Here is a 21356-nt window from a genome sequence, read left to right as displayed (position 1 = left end):
GCCTGAGGAAAATGTGCAGTCCCTGGGGGTGGTAGAGAGGGGAGGCAGTGAGTAGTCCCCCTCCCCTGTCTGCCCTATGCCATGGCCCAGGCCCAAAGCTGTGGGCAGCAGCTTGGGCCTTGCTTTCCCTCTCCCTCTCACAGTTTGGAGAAAACCCCCTAACCACAATCCACTTGGGATAATCACCTCTCCCCAAAACTACATTATATCTTCTCCTTGAGGGACAGATCTGGCCAAAAAGGGCAATAAAGTGGCAACAAGCCTCCATCTGGATAACTGACCTCCTGGGATAAAGTCCCAAGCAGAGTCATTGCCCAACCCTCAGGAGTCTGGGTGGGACTAGCTGGGCGGTAGGGCCAGAGCTGACATGGCTTCTGGAGGAAGCTGTTTAATCACCAGTGAAAGCCCTTCCATTACAGAGAGCAGAGAAACCTTAATTGTATTTCAGAGAAGCCATTTATATGCAAGCGAGGCTCTGGTGGACAGCTGCTGGTGGGGCTGGATCAGCCTGGGCCGAAGCAGCACCCAGGCCTGCCTCCCCTTTTACTCCCCAGGATAAGGCTGAGCCCCGCCCTGCTCCTTTCACAGAGCCAGACCCTTGCCGTCTCAGCCTTGGACTGTTCCAGACTTGAGGACTGGTGGAGCGATGCAATGGAATAGTGCGGTTCTTGTAGTCCGACTGAACTGAACTGGGTCCAAATCCTGCTTTTGGCACTTTGTTACCTGGTGGCCTTGAGCAAGTCACATACCTCTTTGTATTTCTTTCTGTCTATAAGAAAGAGATTCATCTTCCAGGTCGGCAGTTGGTTTGGAGACGGTGTATACACGGCTCAGCACACAGTAGGTGCTCTGTGACTCTTAACTGTTAAAGCAACACACATTCCTAGGGTTATATCAGATTTTTGACAGATGAACTTTTCCTAAATGCTCCTTTGATTTTATGACAATTGCAGAGTATGAGAGCTGCAAGAAACCTAAGAGGTACCCATCAATGCATTTTGCAAAGGGAGAAACCAAGGCCCAGAGAGGTTCCATGATTTGCCTGGGGTCACAAAGCTAGTTTTATGAAACCCAAGAATAAAATTCAGGTTGTTTGACTCTAGACTGGCATTTTCCCATTATCTTTTAGTTGAAGTTCAATAATTATCCTCAAATGTCTGTTTAATAGTCCCACATTGCTGTATATTGCATTTGTTTGAAGTGGGGGTATACCTGTATTCTAATGCCCCTGAGAAATGTGGTAGGAGGTGGTACAGATGTCCCAGGAGTGATGGGGGCGATGCGAATGAACCCACCATCTGACAGGCTGCCATGTGGGGGGCAGGCTCTATCGGGCAGGACTCCTGGATACCGAGGGGAGGGCTGGCCATTCTGGTAGGAGGCCAGTACCTCTCTGTGTCTATCTACTCCCTAGGAGGAAGGCTGATGGGAAGGGAGCGCCCTGCCTCCCCCATCTTCCTGGATCCTTTAAAACTCAGTTATCAGCCACTAGCGCCCGGTCCTCCTGCCCACTTCTTCAGAGTGAACGATAGCTTTGTGTCCACTGCTCCACCCTCCTCCCAGGATCCAGCCTCCGCCTCCCCCTGCAGAGCCCCTCAGGCAAAGTTCCTATCTCCTTGCCGGTGCTTCAAGAACATCTGGACTGCCATTAGTAAAGATGAAGGTGATAATTTATTTAGCACTTAGCACCATGTTAAGTGCCTCCCATATATTATTTCATTGGATCCTTCCCTATAAGGTAGATATTATTATTCCCCTACTTTATAAGTAAGAAAACTGAGGCCCAGAGAGGTTCAGGGGGCCCCAGGGCACACAGCTGGTAAGTGACATAAACTTTGGAGCTGGACACTGTAGCTTGACTGTTTCCTCTAACGGACTCTGAGCTCCTTGAGGTCAGGGGAGGAGCCTCAGACTGCTCCAGGTCCCTAGGGCCCAGAGTCAGCAAAAGTTCCTGGGGATGGACTTCTCCCCAGCTTGGCTGGGCATGGGGGGAAGGTTGGAGTCTTCTCCTGTCCTGCTGGTTGTCTTCCCATGGATCCTCCTTGGTGCCATCCTCACAAGCTCATCCTGCCTACCGCAGGCCCACCCCGACTCACTTGAGGGACAGGGAGAAATCGTTCTTGCTGGTCTCGCTGTCGCACACCAGGTAGCTGGCCTCTTTGCACGTCCGGAGCACGTTCTCGGCATCTGTTCCACTGATGGCCCCGTGGTACCAGCTGAGGACAAGAGAGAGGAAGGGGGCATCTCTGCTGGGTCCCTCGCCGTCCTGGCCCACCCATTCTGGGTGTCCCCTGCAGGCAAGCCAGTGGCAGGAGGGGAAGGGAGGGGAGAGAGTCCCCAGCTGGACACAGACACTCACACCTGGTTTTCCAGAGGCAATGTTGGGTCTGTCCACTCCCCAAGGGGGCTGCTGGGCTCCACGTTTAGGGGCTTGGCTGACTTGGGGTTCCCTGCAGAGAGTCGGGGAGGTAGCCGCCCCTTCTCCTCCCGGCCAGGTGACAGGCAGCTCTTCTCAGATCCTTCAAACTGGGCTGTGGGGAATATACCAGTCATAGACTCTGAGGACCCTAGAGATAGAGCCCTATAGAATAACCAGGGCTCCACCATTTTCTGCCAAAAGGGGTCAAAGGAATGTTCTGGAAGGGTGGGACATGCTCCTGGGCTTGACTGGCTGTGGGGGTGGGGCGCAGCCCTCCTAGGCCACACCGCGCCTACCAGTCCCTACGCTGTGGGAGGAGAGGGGAGAGAAGCAACATGAGAAACCACTTAAACTTCTCCCTCTGGAGCAGCTGCCTGCCTTCCCCTGTTCCATTCCCCCTCCGGGAGGCTTCAGCGCCGATAATATCATTTCTTTCGCCTCCTCAGAGTTCATGACCGTTCTCCATATCACCCTGCCAAGCCATTCTGTCGAAGTGACTTATGCATTTGAGAACAATTATCCGATTCCCCTTGGTGCCATCCTGACAGGCTCATCCTGCCCCAAGCCGCCGCCGGCCCGCCCCTCCCCCGCCCCCAGGGTTGCTGCCCACAGGCTCCCCGCCCCCACCGGAGACACCCAGCTGAGGCGGCTCTGCCCTCCCAGACCAGGGCAGGCCCACCACTGAGCCAGCACGAGGGAGGAAGCCAGTGGGTCACATGAGCACAGGCACCCACGGACAGGCGATGGAGACCCTCCTTCATCCTGCATTTACAAAGTAGCCCTCACACTCAGGCACAAATGTACAAACAGGCGCTCACAAGCACTTGGCTGCCCGTTCTGTACCAAACTGACAGAGATGAAGTGTTCGGTGCTTCCTTTCTCCTCATTTGGGCTTTTTCTCTCCTTGTAGCACTTTCAGGACCTTCCTGTCTCTCAGTCACCAGATGCAAGGACCAGACCCGTCCCTTGCCCGAAGGGGTCAGACACTTCCTATGCTAGCATCACCCCCACCTCAAGAGTTACTTGCATTGCCAAAGGATTGGGTCAGGCAAAATACTCACAAAGAAGTGAATGTAAAATAGTGGATTTCTGTGGCATGGTGGGCAAGATATTTAGAAAGAGACTCCTTTAGGAGACACCTTCCCCACACCTTTGGGAGGAAGGAGGAATGTGTATTTTGTCCCTTCTTTCTTCCTCCAGGTTCTCCAAACCCTACCCCACTTCAGCTCTGCCAACCCAAGCCCACAGGGCCTGAGGTGTGAGAGGACATGTCACCCTGGCCAGAAGCTCCCACAGGACCCACCGCTGCCGTCCTCCAGGCTGGGCTCAGGGAGGGGTGAGGCTGGACCGGAGATGTCCCTGTCCCCGTCAGGCAGGGAGCAGCTTCTGTCCAGCTGTCCCACCGGCAGAGGCCAAGGTAGGTCTTTGATGACCTTAATGTCAACTGGAGCCAGTAGCAGGAGGGAGAAGAGACACAGACAGGGACAGAGAGAGAGACAGAGAGAGGCAGAGGTTGAGACACCAAAACCCAGAGCCAGGACACAGAATAGCCTAGAAAGGAGGAGGGTCAGAGCAGAGGCAGGGACAGGTTCTGAGGGGGGAGCAGGACTCTCGGAGGGTTGGATGGAGCCACAGTGACCACACCAGGCTGCGTAGTCGAAGGGGGGAGGCACAGGTAGCAAATAGCCGGAGGCAGAGTCTTGCCCTGCCAGCCGTGTGGGTCCCCTTCACTTGAACCCTCATAAGCCTCCAGGGCCCAAAAGGACCAGGAAAGGAGGAAACGAGGGACAACGAGCTGCCCTCGCCTCCCAGCACCACACCCAGGTTCCCACAGCCTCCTGGCACCCTCAGACTTGCCGCCCTTCCTCCTTTTCCCCACGGCCTGGGAAGCCATGGGCAGTGAGACGGACAGCCCAGCTCCAGGCTGTCATGAATACTCCGATGTGGGGGCAGATGTTTTATTGAAATTTACCCCCCACGCCCTCAATCCCGAGCCCTGACAATTAAGAGAGGGATGCCACTGGCGGCTGCAGGGCTGCTAACGAGGTTTCCTAATGACGAGCATAGATTTCCCCATTAAGCAATCCAAACAGTATTGATTCTCCAAGGAGACTTCTGGAGATAAACGGTCCCACTCAATGGTGCATGCTTTACCGGAAACAAATCAGAAGCCTGTGGTTTCCTAGTCTGGCTGCCAGGGAGGGGAGGACAGGGCAGAGAGCTGAGTCTGGCTCCAGGATGAGCCCCGTGCCCAAGGAGGGGTGGGGGGCCCTGGGAGTGGGGGTGAAGTCGAATGGTATTTACATCCTTTATGTTCTCACCGAATCAAGAACCCAGGAGCTAAAGCACTCTCCAGGCTCTCCAGGCTGCAGCAGCACCCACTCAGACCACCAACACACACCTTCCCAGGTGGGACTCCAGGCCTGGGATAGGCGCTGGGGTGCTTGGTACAGGAGAAACCTAACCCTCATTCAACAAAGGGCATTTCTCACAGCCTCCCTCTCCCCACCAGTTCCTGCTCCTCCGAATTCCCCCCCCCGGGGCACAGGCGTCCCTGGTCTGGCACAGTCTGCTACTGGGAGACACAGCTCTGTGATTCAGGGCTGGGTTCTCGAAAGGTTATACACACAGCCGTTTTCCTTGTCTGGGGTGTTCAATGCCTTCTTTTGTTAAATGTAAGTATTTAACATATGTCACAAGTTTTATCATTTTGTTTGGAATTTCTTTATTTTAAAATAGGCCCTGTCTCCCAAAAGACGGAAGTGGCCTAAGCCTCTTGGCCTCTGAGAGGTGGTGATGCAGGGAGACCCTTCATCCTCCTGTGCCCGTTCCCTGACCCTGCACACAGTGCCGCGCCCACACTGCCCAATTCACCAATCTCTGTGATGCCCTCAACCGTGCTTCCCTGGAGCCCAGCTGCTGGGCCTCCCCCAACCCCCGGGGTCCACTCCTTCCCTTCCCCTGGGCCTGGAGAGCTGTTTAGAGGCCCCAGCAGGCCCACCCTCCCCAGCCAGGGGCTTACCTGTAAAGGCTTTGGAAATCTGTTCCTTCTTCCACTCCCAGGGCTGGTCATACTCCTCAGGGGGCCTCTCGCCATCCTCTGGCAGCCGGGACTCCCGGGGCTAGGGGGCCCCCTCACCCTCTGGGGTGGTCCCCTCCTCCTCTGGCTCATAGGGCGTGTCATATAGAGGCAGGGGCTGAGCTGCCGTCTCCTTGGAGCTCCGGATCTCTGCCAGGGCAAGGTGGCGGGGAGGTATGAGAGCATCCCTGGCTGCCCTCCTCAGCTCCTCTGGCAGCGCCCTCAGCAACACACCAAGCCTCCTTCAGAAGAGATGCCACTGGCTTTGGGGACCCAATGGCCGGACATCTGGGGTCCCTTGCCCTTAAAACACCTCTGGGGTTCCAAAAGCATGGGATCCAATGGAGGCCGGGGCAGAGAAGCACCAGAGTGAAAGACAGAAAGAGATCCTTAGGTGGCCAGCAAGGGCTTAGGAAATGAGGCTTACACGTTTTGGAAACGGAGGCAGGGTCCTCTCCTAATCCACCTCCTTTTGGCTACACAGCTCCAGTTCTTCCTTTGCATCCCAAGCAGTATCACTTGACAATCCGAAAATCCTTCTTCGTTGCCCAGATACTCCTGATCACTCCCTCCTTGAAACTGTCCCCTCTGACAAGTCATTTTCGTGGTTGTCCTCTCCCATCACCCTTGGACTCTTCCCCTGGCCCCTCTCGGTCTCTGTTCCCCAGAACCAGGTCTTAATTCGCCCACATCCTTGCCCAGTCTCATGGCACCCTATACATTTCCGGTTACCATCAAGATCTTTCACTTTAATGTTTCAAACTTGCCACTTTCCCCAGAAGTTCTTCTAGTCAGTTCTGTGATTCCCTTTTTGGGATCGTTGATCCCAGTGAAAATCGAATAAAAGCTATGGGGCTACTCCCCAGAAAAATGTGCAAATTTCCATATACAGTTCCAGGGCATTCATGGGCCTCCAAGGGGTACACACCCCTCTGATCTAAATAGGGCAGTCTCCCTCCCACTTTCTCCTTCTCCGTCCACTACACTGCTCTCGTCGGTCCTGGCCCCCGTTCAGCGTCTAAATTCCACCTGTTCACCACCAGTACCCGATGACTCTTACCCTCGTCTCTCCACGTCTAGATTACTACTAGGGTGAACCTCCACTCTCCCAGCTCACGTTTCCACGAGCTCCGTGGAAGAACACTCCTGACCGCTCTCTGGCCCCCACCCCTCTCCCAAGGAGGGAGAGCAGCTTATCTGATCACCCGTAGATGCTCGCTCTCTTTCTCAGCTCTGCCTTCTGGCTCTTTCTTCTCCTGGCCCCCGTGAGAGGGCTTACAGCTGTGCCTCATGGCCCAAGCCCGAGTGGGCAAGTTTAACTCTGTGAAGTATTAAGCAGCCCATTGTGGGAGACATAGCTAAGTCATGTTCTCCAATCTATTTTATCAGTAATAAAACTGACATTCTTGTCTTCATCAGTCTGTTACCTTGATTTGACTTCTCAATGATCTCCAAGCTCAGGAGGGGAAGAAAGCCATGTTAATTATTGCTCCCTTAAAGCCTCAGCAATTTCCACAACTGCTAACTCATCTTTCTGATGCCCAGTTCTTCTGGTCTGTTCTGTACACCGCAGCCTCAATAATCCCCTTAAAATGCCATATTTATCCTGTTTCTGTCTTGTTTGAGAATTCATATTAGTTTCCCTCCTCTTCTGGAGCAAGTCCAAATGCCTCGTTCCAGCCTTTGAGGCCCTTCACTGCCCCTGTGGCCCCTCTCATCTTGGCTCCTCAGTATGCCCAACACTAAAACTACCCCTGAGCAAACCTTCCTTTCATCCTGCCTTGGACTGACTCACCCCTGTCCTCCTCTCGGATCACCCCCATTCACTCTTTCCCTGGATCCTCTCTTGACCTCTGCTCTGCTCCCCAAGACCAGGTCTTATTCGTTGCTGTCTGCCCCCGCTCCTTGACAGGCTTGCCCTTCTCAAGCCATGTGGTTCCAATTGCCATAAAGATGTTTCACTCTGACATCACATCATCTCAAGTTCACCACCTTCCCTAAAGTTAGTGATTCTCTTTTTGGGTTCCATGACTCCCGGTCCAACCACTGTCCTGCCCTTCCTGACTGTCCTCACTCTATCTGCCTGATCTTTGGTGGCCTTCTCTACCACCTCACATCTCAGGCACCACAGGCCATCGCTCCTTCTCCAAGACGACTCTCTTGAAGGCAGTGGCCAAGGACCCAAGGGGGTCCACGGTGGACCCATGGTCTCCAAGGACCCAGTAAAGGGATCATGGAACCACTCTTAGTCTTGTGGGTCCCAGAGCCTGTTGTGCAAATACCCAGGCTTCAGAGAGCAATCCCCTAGCCTGACTCCATCACGCACCAGCCATCATCTTTTGGGCCTCATAGGGCTCCATGTAGCCATCATTTTCAGGGACCTTCTCTGGGGCTCCAGAAGCTCCTGCTGGGCCTTCGCCAGTCTCCTGAACATCAAATGGGTCCGCGTAGTCTTCGAGGATTGCCAACTGTGGGAAGACAGTGAGGAGAGCAGGCTTCAGACATCTGAGAGACAGCTCTGCTTCTCCCCAGGTGCTTTGTCCATGGGAGTGAGTCCTGGAGAGAATGTCTTAGACCCAGAGCCCGAGGTATCCAAGGGCAGGCTCTGAGCTTGGATGGGGACAAGCTCTGGGTCTTCCTCTGCAGAGTCCCCTACTAGGCTGCCAGCAGAGTGGCAGATCTACCTTTTCTGTCACTTTTGTGCCTCTGGGCCATCCCGTAGGTTAAATGGCCAGGATGAAGCTCCGAGCATTAAGGCCTGCCTCAGTCCGGGTCTAGGCAGAGCAATAGAGGTGTTTAACACCAGATGGTTCAACAGAAGGAATTAATTCAGAGAGCCAGTTACAAAGGTGTTGGAGGAATTCAAAGAACAAGTAGGGAATAGCAGGCAGCTCAGAGATTAACTCGGTCCATGCCCACAAGTTCAATCCCAGATGCTGAACAAAGAAAAATTTGCGGACCAGCGAGAAAAGAAAAGCCAACTACTCACTTTATGGCACAGTTCTGCTGGTTTATCCTGAGAACATTCATCAGCATGTCATATGTGTATTATTATATTCATTTTAAGGAAACGGAGGCTCAGGGCAGGTAGGGAACAACGTGCCCAAGACCGTTCCACGGAAGTGGAGGAACCCAATTGGAACTTGTGTCCTTTGTGCAATATTATGCTGCCAACCTGCCCCCAGTGGGGATCTTGGCCGTTCTGGGAGAGAGACCACCTTAGGACAGCCCTGAAGAAAGCCAGGGTTTGGGCTCTGCTGAAATCCCCTGGTTCCTGGAGGACAAGAACAGGAAAGGCGTAGCCTTGACCCTCCACATCCCACACTGCCCCTTTCTCCCTCACAAGTGGTTCATGACCAACCCTCCGTCCCTGCTCCAGTCAAGGCAGAGCGAACTCTAAGCCACACGCCCTGAGGAAGAGCTCAAGGTGCTCAGGGCGGGGTGCAGCTGAGGACAATAGAGCTTTTCTCCAAGCTGGGCACAGGCTTCTCGAAGGGGGGAGGCTGAGGTGGAGACAGAGCCCAGCCCACCCAGGGCTGCCAGCACCTCGGGGGAAGCACCGCACACTGAGTTGACAGGCATTGACAGGAGGTGGCTCCAGGGCCTGCGGCATGAGGAGGGGTCACTCCTGCCTCTTCTCCATCCTTGGTGGAGGCTTTGGGTCTGGGCCAGATCAGGATTGTGGGAGCCAATTGAGCAGGGAGGCTATGGGGACTGATTGCCTGCCCACCACAGAGACTCCTCCTGCATGTTTTTTTTTTTTTTTTAAATTTTATTTATTTATTCGATAGAGATAGAGACAGCCAGCGAGAGAGGGAACACAAGCAGGGGGAGTGGGAGAGGAAGAAGCAGGCTCATAGCGGAGGAGCCTGACGTGGGGCTCGATCCCATAACGCCGGGATCACGCCCTGAGCCGAAGGCAGACGCTTAACCGCTATGCCACCCAGGAGCCCCTCCTGCATGTTTTTTGAGCCCCCCGCCGCCTGTGCTGGGCCTGGGAGGGGTCACAGGGATGGGGGGCACTGAGTCCCGGGAAGCTGCTCAGTGAGAAGTGCCTGGCCCAAGCCCCAGTCCCCCCAACTCTACAGAGCCCCCCCTCCCCCAGCCCTTCCCTGACCAAGCCAGTGCCCTTCCCACTGGAGTCCTGGGCTGGACTTGAGCTGTGACCCCTCCCAGGCCCAGCACGGGCCTCCCTGGGGCTAGCCCACGGTGCCTGTAGGCAACCAGGCAGCAGCTCTGTGGGCAGCTCAATGGCTCCTCTGTTCCATCCCTGACTCCACACCCTGCTCCAGGAAACCCTAGCCCCCCGCCCTAGGCGGGTCACCCAGAGGAGCCACCCACGGGGCCGGGAGTCCGGAGCAGAAGCAGAAACACCTGCTCGAAGGTTGGCAAGAAGGGCACCCACCCTGGGCACATAGGATCCCTGTCAGAGGCCAGGGCTGCCTTCCCAGTGGTTTCCAGGTCACGTGAGGAGGTGAAACTGCTCTGTGGGGGAAAGCTGCTTCTGCAGGCTTCTGACACCTTTGCTCTACCCTGACTTATTTTGTTGATGGGACCTTTACCTGACCGCTGTACTCACTGTGGTATACCACATCCGTCACAGGGCCTGGCACAGGGTAGGCGCTCAGTGCACATTTACTCGATGCTCCAAAGGTCTCCCTCTCCTCAGACTCTATCTTCTGGAGTGACACAGACTCTCAGATCCCCATTCGCCCCCACTCTGACCACTCTGACAGACCAGGAGCTGCTGTGGGAGCAGGCTGTCAGGAGAACCAACATTTGAATGGGGAGCAAAGCCTCTGGTTCAAGAGCAAAAAGGAAGAACTGGCAGGAAAGGCCCCTAAAACCAGAGCTAATATTTAGGCAAACCCTCTGGTAGACAGAATGCTACTGAAAGGCTGAAATACTTCCAGACTAGTAGGCAAGTAGCTGCTGCTCAGAGGTCCCCTTGTCCCCACACCTCCTGCCAACCAGATCCCCTCCCTCCTGCCGTCTAGCAGGCTCCAGACCAGGCTCTTGTGCCTGTTCCAATTGGGCAGTGCCCCTCCCAGAGCCGCTGTCCTGCTTGGCTCTCCTTCCTGCCTCAGCCTCTCCTGAGATAGCTGGCAGGCCCACCATCTGGCGTGACCTTCCGCTCTGCAGCTGGACCCTGCTAGGAGTTCCTGACCCCACCCATGGGGCTTGCCAGTCCAAGGGGAGCTAGGAGGGGGCACATGCCACAGGATTTGGGCTCTGCAAGGTCCCCAAAGTCTACCCCTCCCCCTTTCCTCCATGTCTTCAGTTGACATCTGGAAGCCTCTGGTTTTTCTCCTGTAGAATATCTCATAGGATTGGGAAGAGGACAGTGAGTGTAAAAGTCCTTAGTTTGGAGGCTAGAATGGAGTCAGTGCTCGATAGATGTTAGCCCTGCTGCTGATCTCTTCTATTCAGACACTAAAGCCCAGAGTTTAGGTGCTCGACAGGGTACACAGACGGCATCAGTAGAGACAAGACTGCGACCCAGGTCTCCTGACTCTCAGTGCCTTGCTGCAGATTTTCCAGACAACTTGGGAAATGTAGCATCTTCTCTCCTCTACTCGTAGATTTAAAATACACTTCAGCATGTTAAAGGCTCTGAGCAATCGTGTAGCAAAGAGAGCTGTCTAATTTTGTTTAACTCGGCATTTCTCCAAAGTATTTAACCGTGAAATCCTTTCTCTGCTGAAAGTCTGTCAGTTTTGGAAATGGTATACTATTTACCTTCCCCAAGATCAAGCTTTTTGCACCCTCTGTTCCCACTTCCTGCAACGCCCTTCCCAATTTTATCTGCCATGGAAACTCCTTCACATGAAACAAATTTGTTATCATCTTTTTCTAAGTACGAAGAAATGTCATGCTTGTAAGACATTTGAACATCACAGACACACAATGGACGTCAACAACCCTTTTAAGGTGTGTCTGGGGCCACCTCAGGCCTGGGTGGCTAGTGCTGGCCTTCAGGTTCAGGAAATGGTGAACTCAGCACGGGATGCACTCTTCATTCCTTCTCTGAGTCTCCATCCCGTGCTCGGTGAACACTTCCCATCTCCTGTCTGCAGGGCTCCCCGAAGGTGCCATGGTCCCATGGCATGGTGTCGGCAGCCAGTCTGCCATCAGGCTACCTGGCTGTGAACCTCAGCTCTCCTACTGGCTAGCTGTGAAACCATGTGATCCAACACTCCTGTGCTTCAGTCTCCCTATATCATCTGGGGATAATAACAGAATCTTCCTCATAGGGTTGTCAGAAGCTACTGGGCTAAAACATATCGGCTGCTTCAAAATGGTACCAGGCACACGGTAGGTATTAGGTAATTGTCTGCCATTATATCATTAAAGATGAAAAGACCAAATTTCTGGGTCCTCCAGGAGCTCACAGTGACAGCCACAAAGCAAACTCCAAAAGAGTGAGGTACCTTGAGGTGCTGTGAAGCCCCGGGGCTGCGCCCCAGACTCTGGAGGAAACGCAGGCTCACTGCATGCAGGGACTGGGCTCCCCCTCTGCTCTCGCATGACTAGCGTCCCGCTGGTTCTGCGGGGAGGGCAAGCTGGAGGGGGCAACAGCTACCCTTCCAAGCCCCAGGCCCCAGCCAGCTGCTCCCACCCATGTTCCCCAGCGCCCTAGCCGTTCCCAGCTTCCAACAGGTGGAGTTCCAGGGCTGACTGAGGTGTCACTGAGTCACTGACCAAGCCAACAAGCTGCAAATGCCTTCCCGAAAGAGTGCCACAGCATGAGGAGGCAGCAGTGGGAGGAGTGGATGGGCCTGCCATAAAATCCCCTGGTAGCGCAGGCCTCAGCAGTAGCCCCCCAACCCCAGCAAAGCACCAATGGCAGCAAAGATGGCCAGCCCAGGCCCCAAAGGGTTAAGAGATCTAACCAGTCCGCAAAGGTCCGGGACCCTTCTCTTTTCCTCCCTCTGCCTCCCTCGGAGGACATGTGCAAAATAAACAGATCAGAACTCCAGACTCAGTGGAAGTTATAAGAAGAAAAAGCAAGAACAACAAACTCAAAAAAGGCAAGGACCAGGTCTTCTAGGTGGTGGGTCCCTTTGAGCACCCAGGCCAGTGTCACTTAATGCTATAGAAATCCTGGCACGATCCTGCAGCAGCAGCCCCTACTCGCCCTCCTGACCCTGAGGCAGAGATGTCTGGTTTGACTTCAGACACCCTCAACGTTTCCTTCCCTTTCCTCTTTCTACCTGTCTTTCACTTGTTTCCAAATTTGGGCCTGGAGGATCCAAGTCCACGTGGACGCCATGTATGAGGTGTATCTATTTTTTAAAATTCTTGATATTTTGGGCCCTGTGAACCCCTGTGAGAATCTGGGAGCTCTGAGTCTTTTCCCAGAAAAATGCTCATGCACCCAAATATTTGCACACAATTTCTGGAGCTTCATGAACCCCAGAAGCCTCTCCATGAGCTAAGAACAAGAGCCCTAGTTTCAGTGCATCCAGGGTGCCTGTCTTATTGTTCACATCATCTCTTTCTCTGCCTCTCTGTCACACACACACACACACACACACACACACACACACACACACACACGCGCACACACACATCTTGGCAGGATAGAGGCAAAGGACACACTGTGCAGATGGTCACAGGCAGCTCAAAGCTTCATCCAATTAGGGCCCCTTCCCCGTCCCTCTTTCCTAATTAGATCAGGTGTTTCCTGTTGAAGATCTGAGAAAAGGGAGCAAAGAAAGGAAGGCTCCGTTCTCTCACCCCTCTGCCCAAAGTGTGGCCTGGAGGCCAGACAGGGCCCAGCACCGTGAAGGAGTTCTTCCTATGGCCAGATGGCGAGGCCCTGCCTGCCTGGTTCAGGGTGTGGCTCCTGCTGCTCCCACACCTGCCCTGCCAGTCCTGCCCAGATGGCCACCCTTGCCCCCTTGCCAAATGCAGCAGTGGGTCTCAGGGAGGGCCAGTAGCCAGAGCCCTGCATGGGGAGGTCCTCTCAGGGCCCTGTCTAAATCCCCATTCTTTCCTGCCCGCCACATTCACTTTCCACAGGGCTCATTTCTCCTCAATCTTCTCATCACAGAAGTATTTCCACCCATTTCATCAAACCTCACGACCCAGGCCCTCTCACAGGGTTCTGACCCACCCACCAGCTACTGGGCTCCAGAAGAAGAAGAAGGAAAGTGGGCCAGCCTAAGGCACATCCTGGTCTACAGTCCCTATCTCACCTCAGGAAGTGACCCCACAGCAAAAAGCCAAGAAGACCCGCATGGCTGAGAGGAGAGGAACAGAGAATCAGGACAAAACACTGCACAGAAGAGAAACTCCAGCTCAGTGGGCCAGCTCACCACTCAGGCACAGCAACTTGGGTTTAGGATAAGGGGCTAAGGTACCTAGCCTGGACTCTTCCTAAGGGAAGACTCTGGGATCCCCCAAACTCTGCTCCTAAACGAGAGGAGCTGCTCTCAATGGTGGGAGGCTCCAGGTCAGGGCCCGCAGAGACCATGTCCCTGCCCCTGAGCCAGTCTGATGGCGTCCTGGATGCTTCTCATCACACCCACTGAAGAAACCACAGATTGTGTAGCTCCTGGGAGATCCTGCTGGATTTCATTCCTGTCCCTGCAGCTGACAAAGGAGTCAGACACCTCTTGGCCCCTAAGGTCTGAACAGCCCACAGATCACAGAGCTGACCCAGGCTGAGGCGTGGATGCCCTCGGTGAGAAGAGGCTGTGGATCACCCACGGCCGTGTGGGTGCAGCCCCTTCCTTGGGAGTCTCTGTGGGGAAATGTACAAAAGGGAGCTGTGGTTTAAGGGAGTCTCTGACCTTCCGGTCACCCTAGCAATGGACAGTCACCATTCAACGGACGTAGTTCACTCACCCCTTTCTGTGCTAAGCATGTCAGGCACTTGGGAAATACAGACATGAGGAGGACAATGGTCCTTGTCCTAGAGGAGCCCATGGCTTGGGGGGCAGCCTGTTAGGCCATTCCAAGACTGCAGAGAGGAAGGCCAGGGATAGCTCAGGCCCATGTGCCAATGGGCAGTGGTCAGGGAGAGGACACTAACTGGTCAATAGTAAGCACAAGGCCTAATAATGCTCCCTCTGCCTCACTGTCGCCACCGCCATCACATCACCCAACAGTGCTGAGTGGGCGGCCGGCGCCAGAGCGCCCACGTGGCCAGTGAAGGGGGGCCCAGCTTGGATGTTATCCCGCCCCCTCCCTTGATAAAGCAACTTCGTGCAGGTCACAGTCTGACTAGTTTTACGCAGCAGCCCCACTGGGATGGTAGTAGAGACTTATAAACTGGAGACACGGAGAGTTTACACATCTCAAGTGCTTAAGGCATCCTAGCTTTTTCCTGCTGCCCATGGGATGGGTGCCTGTCAAGTCATGCCTCTGGGGTTCCCTTGGGGTCACCCACCCCAACATCGAGGCCTCAGAAAACACATCCCCTCACTTCCCTGAGACGTGAAGCACAGAAGCAGTCTTTTAGGCACTCTGTAGGGCCAAAAGTGTTTCAGAATTTAAATAGTTCAGACGTTGGAAGTGTAAAACTGTACATCTACCAAAAGTGACATATCTATCACCCCTGGCAGGGTCTGAGGCCATAGCCCCTAAGCTGACAGTTTAAAATTTCTTCACCTCCACCTTGAACACAAGTTTGCCCCAACACTACAAAAACTTTGGTTCTCAGACCATATCAGATTTCAAATTGCAGGCACAGGATTATGGAGCTCTTCGAAGTCCCACCCACCCAAATCCTATCACCTCACGGCCCACTGCCTGCCCTTCCTCTGACTTCGGAAGGACTAATGGAGCTCAGTCTATAACAGAAAGTATAGCACCTGATAATACTCTGTCTTGCGTTGTTCTCATTGTTTTTCGTGCCTTCATTTCATTTTTTTATAATAATATTTTTTATTATATTATGTTAGTCACCATACAGTACATCCCTGGTTTTTGATGCAAAGTTCGATGATTCATTAGTTGCGCATAACACCCAGTGCACCATGCAATACGTGCCCTTCTTACTACCCATCACCAGTCTATCCCATTCCCCCACCCCCCTCCCCTCTGTAGCCCTCAGTTTGTTTCTCAGAGTCCATAGTCTCTCATGCTTCATTCCCCCTTCTGATTACCCCCCTTTCTTTATCCCTTTCTTCTCCTACCGATCTTCCTAGTTCTTATGTTCCATAGATGAGTGATACCATGTGACAATTGTCTTTCTCTGCTTGACTTATTTCACTTAGCATTATCTCCTCCAGTGCCGTCCATGTTGCAGCAAATGTTGAGAACTCGTTCTTTCTGATAGCTGAGTAATATTCCATTGTATATATGGACCACCTCTTCTTAATCCAGTCATCTGTTGAAGGGCATCTCGGCTCCTTCCACGATTTAGCTATCATGGACAATGCTGCTATGAACATTGGGGTCCATATGGCCCTTCTCCTCACTACGTCTGTATCTTTGGGGTAGATATCCAGTAGTGCAATGGCTGGATCATAGGGTAGCTCAATTTTTATGCCTTCATTTCAATTGTAAATTACTGTGAAAGCAGAAATCCTGTTTTGTGCAGCATGCTGCATTTGTTAGGACTCTCTTGGTTTTAGGAAAATGGATTCATTTCAACTTTTTGACAATGGAAGTAGAGTTGATATACACTTTATGTTAGTTTCAGGTGTATAACATAGTGATTGGACAAGTCTATACATTATGCTATGCTCACAAGTGTAGCTACCATCTGTCACCATACGATGCTATCACAATACCATTGACTATATTCCCTATGCTGTACTTTTAATCCCTGTGACTTGTTCATCCCATAACTGGAAGCCTATACTCTCCTTCACTCGTTTTGCCCATCCCCCAACCCCCTCCCCTCTGGCAGCCACTGGTTTCTATTTATGGTTCTGTTTCCGCACTTTTGCTTGTTTGTTTTACTTTTTAGATTCCACATATAGGTGAAATTGTATTTGGCTTTTAAAAACTGAAGTTTTGGTCTCATAACTGAATAAGTGTAGGAATAGCCTCTGATTCAGGTCCAGCTGGATCCAGGGGCTCTATTATTCCATCAGGATTCCATCTTACTGTCCTTTCTGTGTCTCTCGGCACTACTTTGTATCATTCTTGACCAGGCTTTCTCTATGTGGTTGCCCCTAGACACTGGAGGTTTACAACACCTAGCTGAGCCATCCCCAGGGAGAGACAGCTTCTGTGTCCTGATGCTTTCACAAAAAACTCCCATTGATCACTCCCATTGGCCAGCTTGGTCCTAAAGCAATCTCCATAGCCAAGAGTGATGGTGTTCTCCTTGACCAAACATGGATCCCTGTTTCCCCATGGAACAAGGGCTTTCAGGCATTGTTGGTAGAACGCAAAGTGGTACAGTCTCCAGGAAGGGGCAATTACATATGCATTTTCTCTTTTACCCAGAAATCCCACCTCTGGGAAGCTGAACCATCGATGCAGTGGCAAACAAATGAATATGTGTGCCCAAGGCTATTCATCGCAGCGTTACTCACAATAACAAAAGATTAAAAATAATCAACTGTCCATGAACAGAGACTGATTTAATAAATTAAGGCACATCCATAATTGGAGCTGCTGAAAGAAATGAAGAATAATATGATGGTTAATTTGATGTGTCAACCTGATTAGGTTATGGGGCGCCCTGATATTTTGGTCAAACATTGCTCTGGCTGTGTCTGTGGAGGGTGTCTCTGAATGAGATTAACATTTAAATTGGCAGACAGTGAAGCAGATTGCCCTCTCCCGTGTGGGTGGGCCACATGCAATCAACTGAAGGCCAGAATAGAACAAAGAGGCCTTCCCTTTCCTGACTTAGAGAGAATCCCTCCGGCCTCATGGCCTTTAAACTGGAACATTGTTCCCCCCCCCCACCTTCAAACTGGAATGTTTGACATCAAGAGAGTGTAAGTAAATATTGGGGCTTTGTGTTTGCTGAGCCCCCTAATGTTGGTCACACAGATACTTTCAACACTACTTCCTGAAACAAATGAATGTGTTAATCAATTAACCCGGGTGTGAACGTTGATACTGGTGGGGCTAATTCAGCCTGGAAAGCAAGAAGATACTCATAGTGGTATCCATCTCTACAACAGATTGAAAGCGTGGCTGGTGATAGGCAGGGGAGGGGACAAGAGCCAAAATGGTGGTCCAACACAGTCTTGTGAGAGGGTGAAAATCTGAAAGGCAGAAAAATACGCAGGCCCAGAAACATTTAGTCTGAGCCTGGGAGAGAATCAGTGGATCTGAAGCAGGGACTTGTCACAACCCTTGTTCATTTTTTGAGCACAGCAAGCTCAGAAGCCACCTTGTGCAAGTTTTAACACAATATCTTCTGATAAATTAGGCCATTTTGTGCTCTTCCTACTGTTAAGCTTGCTTACATCCAACTGCTTAAATTCCTTCATAGACTTTCAAATCATGAGGCCGCAGGGATTACGTGAATGTTCTGCCGTATTCCATCATCCCGTGTAACAAAACGTTTCCTGATAAATCACTAAAAATATCTGCTGCTTCATTAAAAGCAGATTTCTATTTGGTGATGCATGCACGAGAGGATGGAGTGCTGGCTTCTGATGGGCATTCCATCCTGCTGCCCACGGGAAAGCGCTAACAGGTGCAGCCAGTGCACTACTGGCACACCAGCAGCCTTAAATGCAGAAATCCAGCCCCCTTGGTCCCTGAAGGGGGTGGGAGGGGCTTTAGCTGATTATGCCACGAAGGAAAACAGGTCAGACTTCCTTCTGGTATCCTTTGAGTCCATTTGCATTTTGTGATTACCCACCAGGTAAATATCACCTACTTATAGTGGACTTAAAATAGTTAAATGGGAACCTAGCTGACAAGACTAGACCCAGCCTCCACGGCCAGCAAGTCCTTTGCAGTAAAGCCTTGAGGGAGAAGCCTCAGAGTCAAAACCCTGATTAAGGAGGAAAGAGGCTCACGTTAACTCTCACCAGATGGTTCTCAACCTCAACAAAGGTTCCATTCTTTGTCCCTTAGATGGGACAATCTGGAAGCACATCCCCAGTGGGACTGTGCCCCAGTTTCTCAGTGGTAGCCTCTTCATTAACACAGACACTGTATTGGCTGCCCCTCTACCTTCCTTTCCTTCTCCACTTCTCAACTTCCTGAAATGAGCTACTTATACTTAAGTGTTTTTCTCAGGGTCTGCTTCTCAGAGAACCAAATCAAGACAATCCTAGAGGTCTACAAGCCGTCTCTGGGCCCAGCAGCACATGAGAGGGATTCCAGAGGCTGCTGGAAGCCGTGTTAGTACAGCAATGCGGTTAGATGAACTGGAACCACAGAGACAGAAACAGCAGGCTAATGGTAATATGGGGGCTGGATTCTGTTGAACCACTTACAGAGAGACTGAGATTCCATATGACTGCAGGTGTGCAAGCGAGCCCGCCTGAGATCAGCTGAGCTTGCCTTCTATCAGCAGAACTGTAGACTTCCGAGCAATAACAAAGGGTGGTTATTTGGACGATAAGATTTGGGGTCATTTGTTATGCAGCAATAGTAACGCTACATGATGCTCGATTTTTTAAATTGAGCTATAACTGACAAAAGTGCATGTTTTTAAGGCATATAATGTGATAATCTGATATACAAGGAAAAAATTGCTCCTATGTGTTACCAAACAAGGAAGAAAAGTATGGAGGTGAGCACCATCGCTTCCAGTGAGGTGGAGGGTGGGCAGTGGAGGCCAGAGCTGACCTGCAGTTTTTAGGTGGAGGTGACATGATGTTTCCATGTCACTGTGGTGAGAGAGAATTGGAGGAAGGTCTGGCAGCAGAAGCAGCTACGAAAGTATCACAGACTCTAGAATGAAACACACCAGCCTGGGAGTACTATCTACCCCCCAGGCCGTAACTTCTTGATTCTCAAAAATCCTCCATGATGCATAAAATGGGAGAAGATATTTGCAAAACATATATCTGAAGAAGACTTGTATCTAGAATATATAAACAATTCTTATAACTCAATATTAAGAAAACCCAAGTTGTTTTTTTTTTTTAAGGGCAAAAGACCTGAACAGCCACTTTCCCAAAAAAGGTTTTAAAATGGCAACTATATGCATGAAAAGATGTGTAACATCATTAGTCATTAAGAAAATGAAAATGAGGGGCGCCTGGGTGGCTCAGTCATTAAGCATCTGCCTTCAGCTCATGGTGTGGTCCCGGAGTCCTGGGATCGAGTCCCACATCAGGCTCCTCCGCTGCAGGCCTGCTTCTCCCTCTCACACTCCCCTTGCTTGTGTTCAATCTCTTACTATCGCTCTTTGTCAAATAAATAAAAAAAAACTTCAAAAAAAAAAGGATATGACCCATTATCCTGGCAAGAGAGAACCCATCCCTGATCCACCAGATGCCAGCCAGGGAACAGTGGCTACCATGGATCGGACGCAGAGCCTGGGGCCTGGAGGGAACTGCTGCTTCAGAAGAACCGCATAAGGAGATGCACGAAGGCTGGAAATCCTGGCTCCTAGGTCAGCATAGATGCTCATGGAACCAGGCTCAGGTGTGTCCTTTAAGGTACCCCTCCCATCTTTTCCCAACACACAAAGCAAGCAGGAAAGGGAATCCAGAGATCATTGACAAGAATCCCAGAAAGATTCCAAACTTGGTAAACGGCCAACGGGGAGACTGAGGCTGGAAAGTCCTGCCTGCCCTGAGTCCATCTGCAAATTATCTTCCTCTGGCTTTGTCCCCTTCACACCCAGGATTTGATCTCCTTCCGTGTTTTTCCCCACTAGGTGCTGATGCAGTTCCAGAGATTGAACTACAATACGACAAGTTCCAAATACGGGGGCAATACAAAACCAAACACTAAACCAAAAAAGCATCTCAACGGAAGGAGCAGGACACAGTCTTCCTGGCCTTAGAGCGGAGAAAGGCAACCCCAGTCCTGGGGCAGGAAGGAGTTCTGGTGCGTACAAGTCTTAAAGACTCCCACTTTCAGTGGTTGTTGCTATTCCTGGGAAAGTCCCTGCAACCTCTAAATCTCAGGAGTTCTGAGGGGCTGTCTCTGCTGTTTGCCCAAATTCATTGACTGAAATGGACCCGTGCTCTGAATAAGGGGGATATGGGGGTGCCCTCCAGTGGCTAGGGAGAAAGGCTGGCACTTCTCCTTCCTCCCACATACAGTAGCTGATGACTCTGGAAGATTTCCTAGGTCAGTAACGAATATGAGAGTCTGTGCAAGTTTTCCATTACCGTAGGAAGTAAAAGACCCAAACCACACACCGGGCTCTAAAACAAAACAAGGGCTTTAATCTCCTAACATGCAAATCTATCACGGTACTATTTAAAACAACTAAATGGTGCCCCCTACATAAGGAAATAGATGGGGGGAAGGGGTGTGGAGACAATGGGCACAAGGATGCAGTTGCTGAGGAATCCCTGCAGGGCCACTGGACACTTGCTCAGCCCTGAGGTTGACTGCGGCCAGTTCTTCTCCTTCTTGAGTGCTGCTGACCAGCTAGGACCGGGGCTCCAGCTGGCAGGACAGGGTGTAGCTAAGGACAGAGGGACACCTGTGAGTTGCCCAGGAGCTTCCATTCAAGAGTCCCTGCCAGTGTTTGCCCACAGCTGGAGTCTGGCGCCCCGGCAACAAGGCCTGAGGCTGCCCAGGGAAGGAGGATCCCAGGAGTGGCCAGCAGAAAGAGTCCACCCCGAACCTCACCGACCCAGCTCCTGATGGGCCTCACCTCTCAGCCTCGCTGAGCGGCTCCATAGCCTGGAACCAGGCCCAAAAAGGATCCTCGGGCTCTAGGGTGTAATTCTCGGCAGCCACCTGGAGCAGCATGATGTCCGTCATGACTTGATATTCCTGAGCAGAGAGAGAAGC

At 51.9% G+C, this 21356-nt stretch overlaps 1 protein-coding gene across 3 annotated transcripts in view; it reads right to left on the bottom strand.

Annotated features, from left to right (window-relative positions):
- Nucleotides 1–21356, bottom strand: part of LOC125281366 (ral guanine nucleotide dissociation stimulator-like) — a 29335-nt gene that overhangs the window by 2646 nt on the left and 5333 nt on the right. Inside the window, exons 1-6 of one of the 3 annotated variants that reach the window (XR_008959462.1) lie at nucleotides 21217–21321; nucleotides 7825–7966; nucleotides 5442–5813; nucleotides 2360–2531; nucleotides 2097–2216; nucleotides 750–862 (exon numbers count right to left, since the gene is read on the bottom strand). The gene's annotated coding sequence lies outside the window, so the exon portion shown is untranslated. Of the gene's footprint in view, nucleotides 1–749; nucleotides 863–2096; nucleotides 2217–2359; nucleotides 2532–5441; nucleotides 5814–7824; nucleotides 7967–21216; nucleotides 21339–21356 lie in introns of those variants that run through there. The other 2 variants (XM_057312802.1, XR_008959463.1) reach the window with 2 other exon arrangements.

Source organism: Ursus arctos, unplaced genomic scaffold (genome assembly GCF_023065955.2).
Source record: "Ursus arctos isolate Adak ecotype North America unplaced genomic scaffold, UrsArc2.0 scaffold_16, whole genome shotgun sequence".
In the NCBI taxonomy this organism is placed as follows: Eukaryota; Metazoa; Chordata; class Mammalia; order Carnivora; family Ursidae; genus Ursus; species Ursus arctos.
Note: the sequence above shows the minus strand (reverse complement) of the source record. Positions and strands in the feature narration are given on the sequence as shown.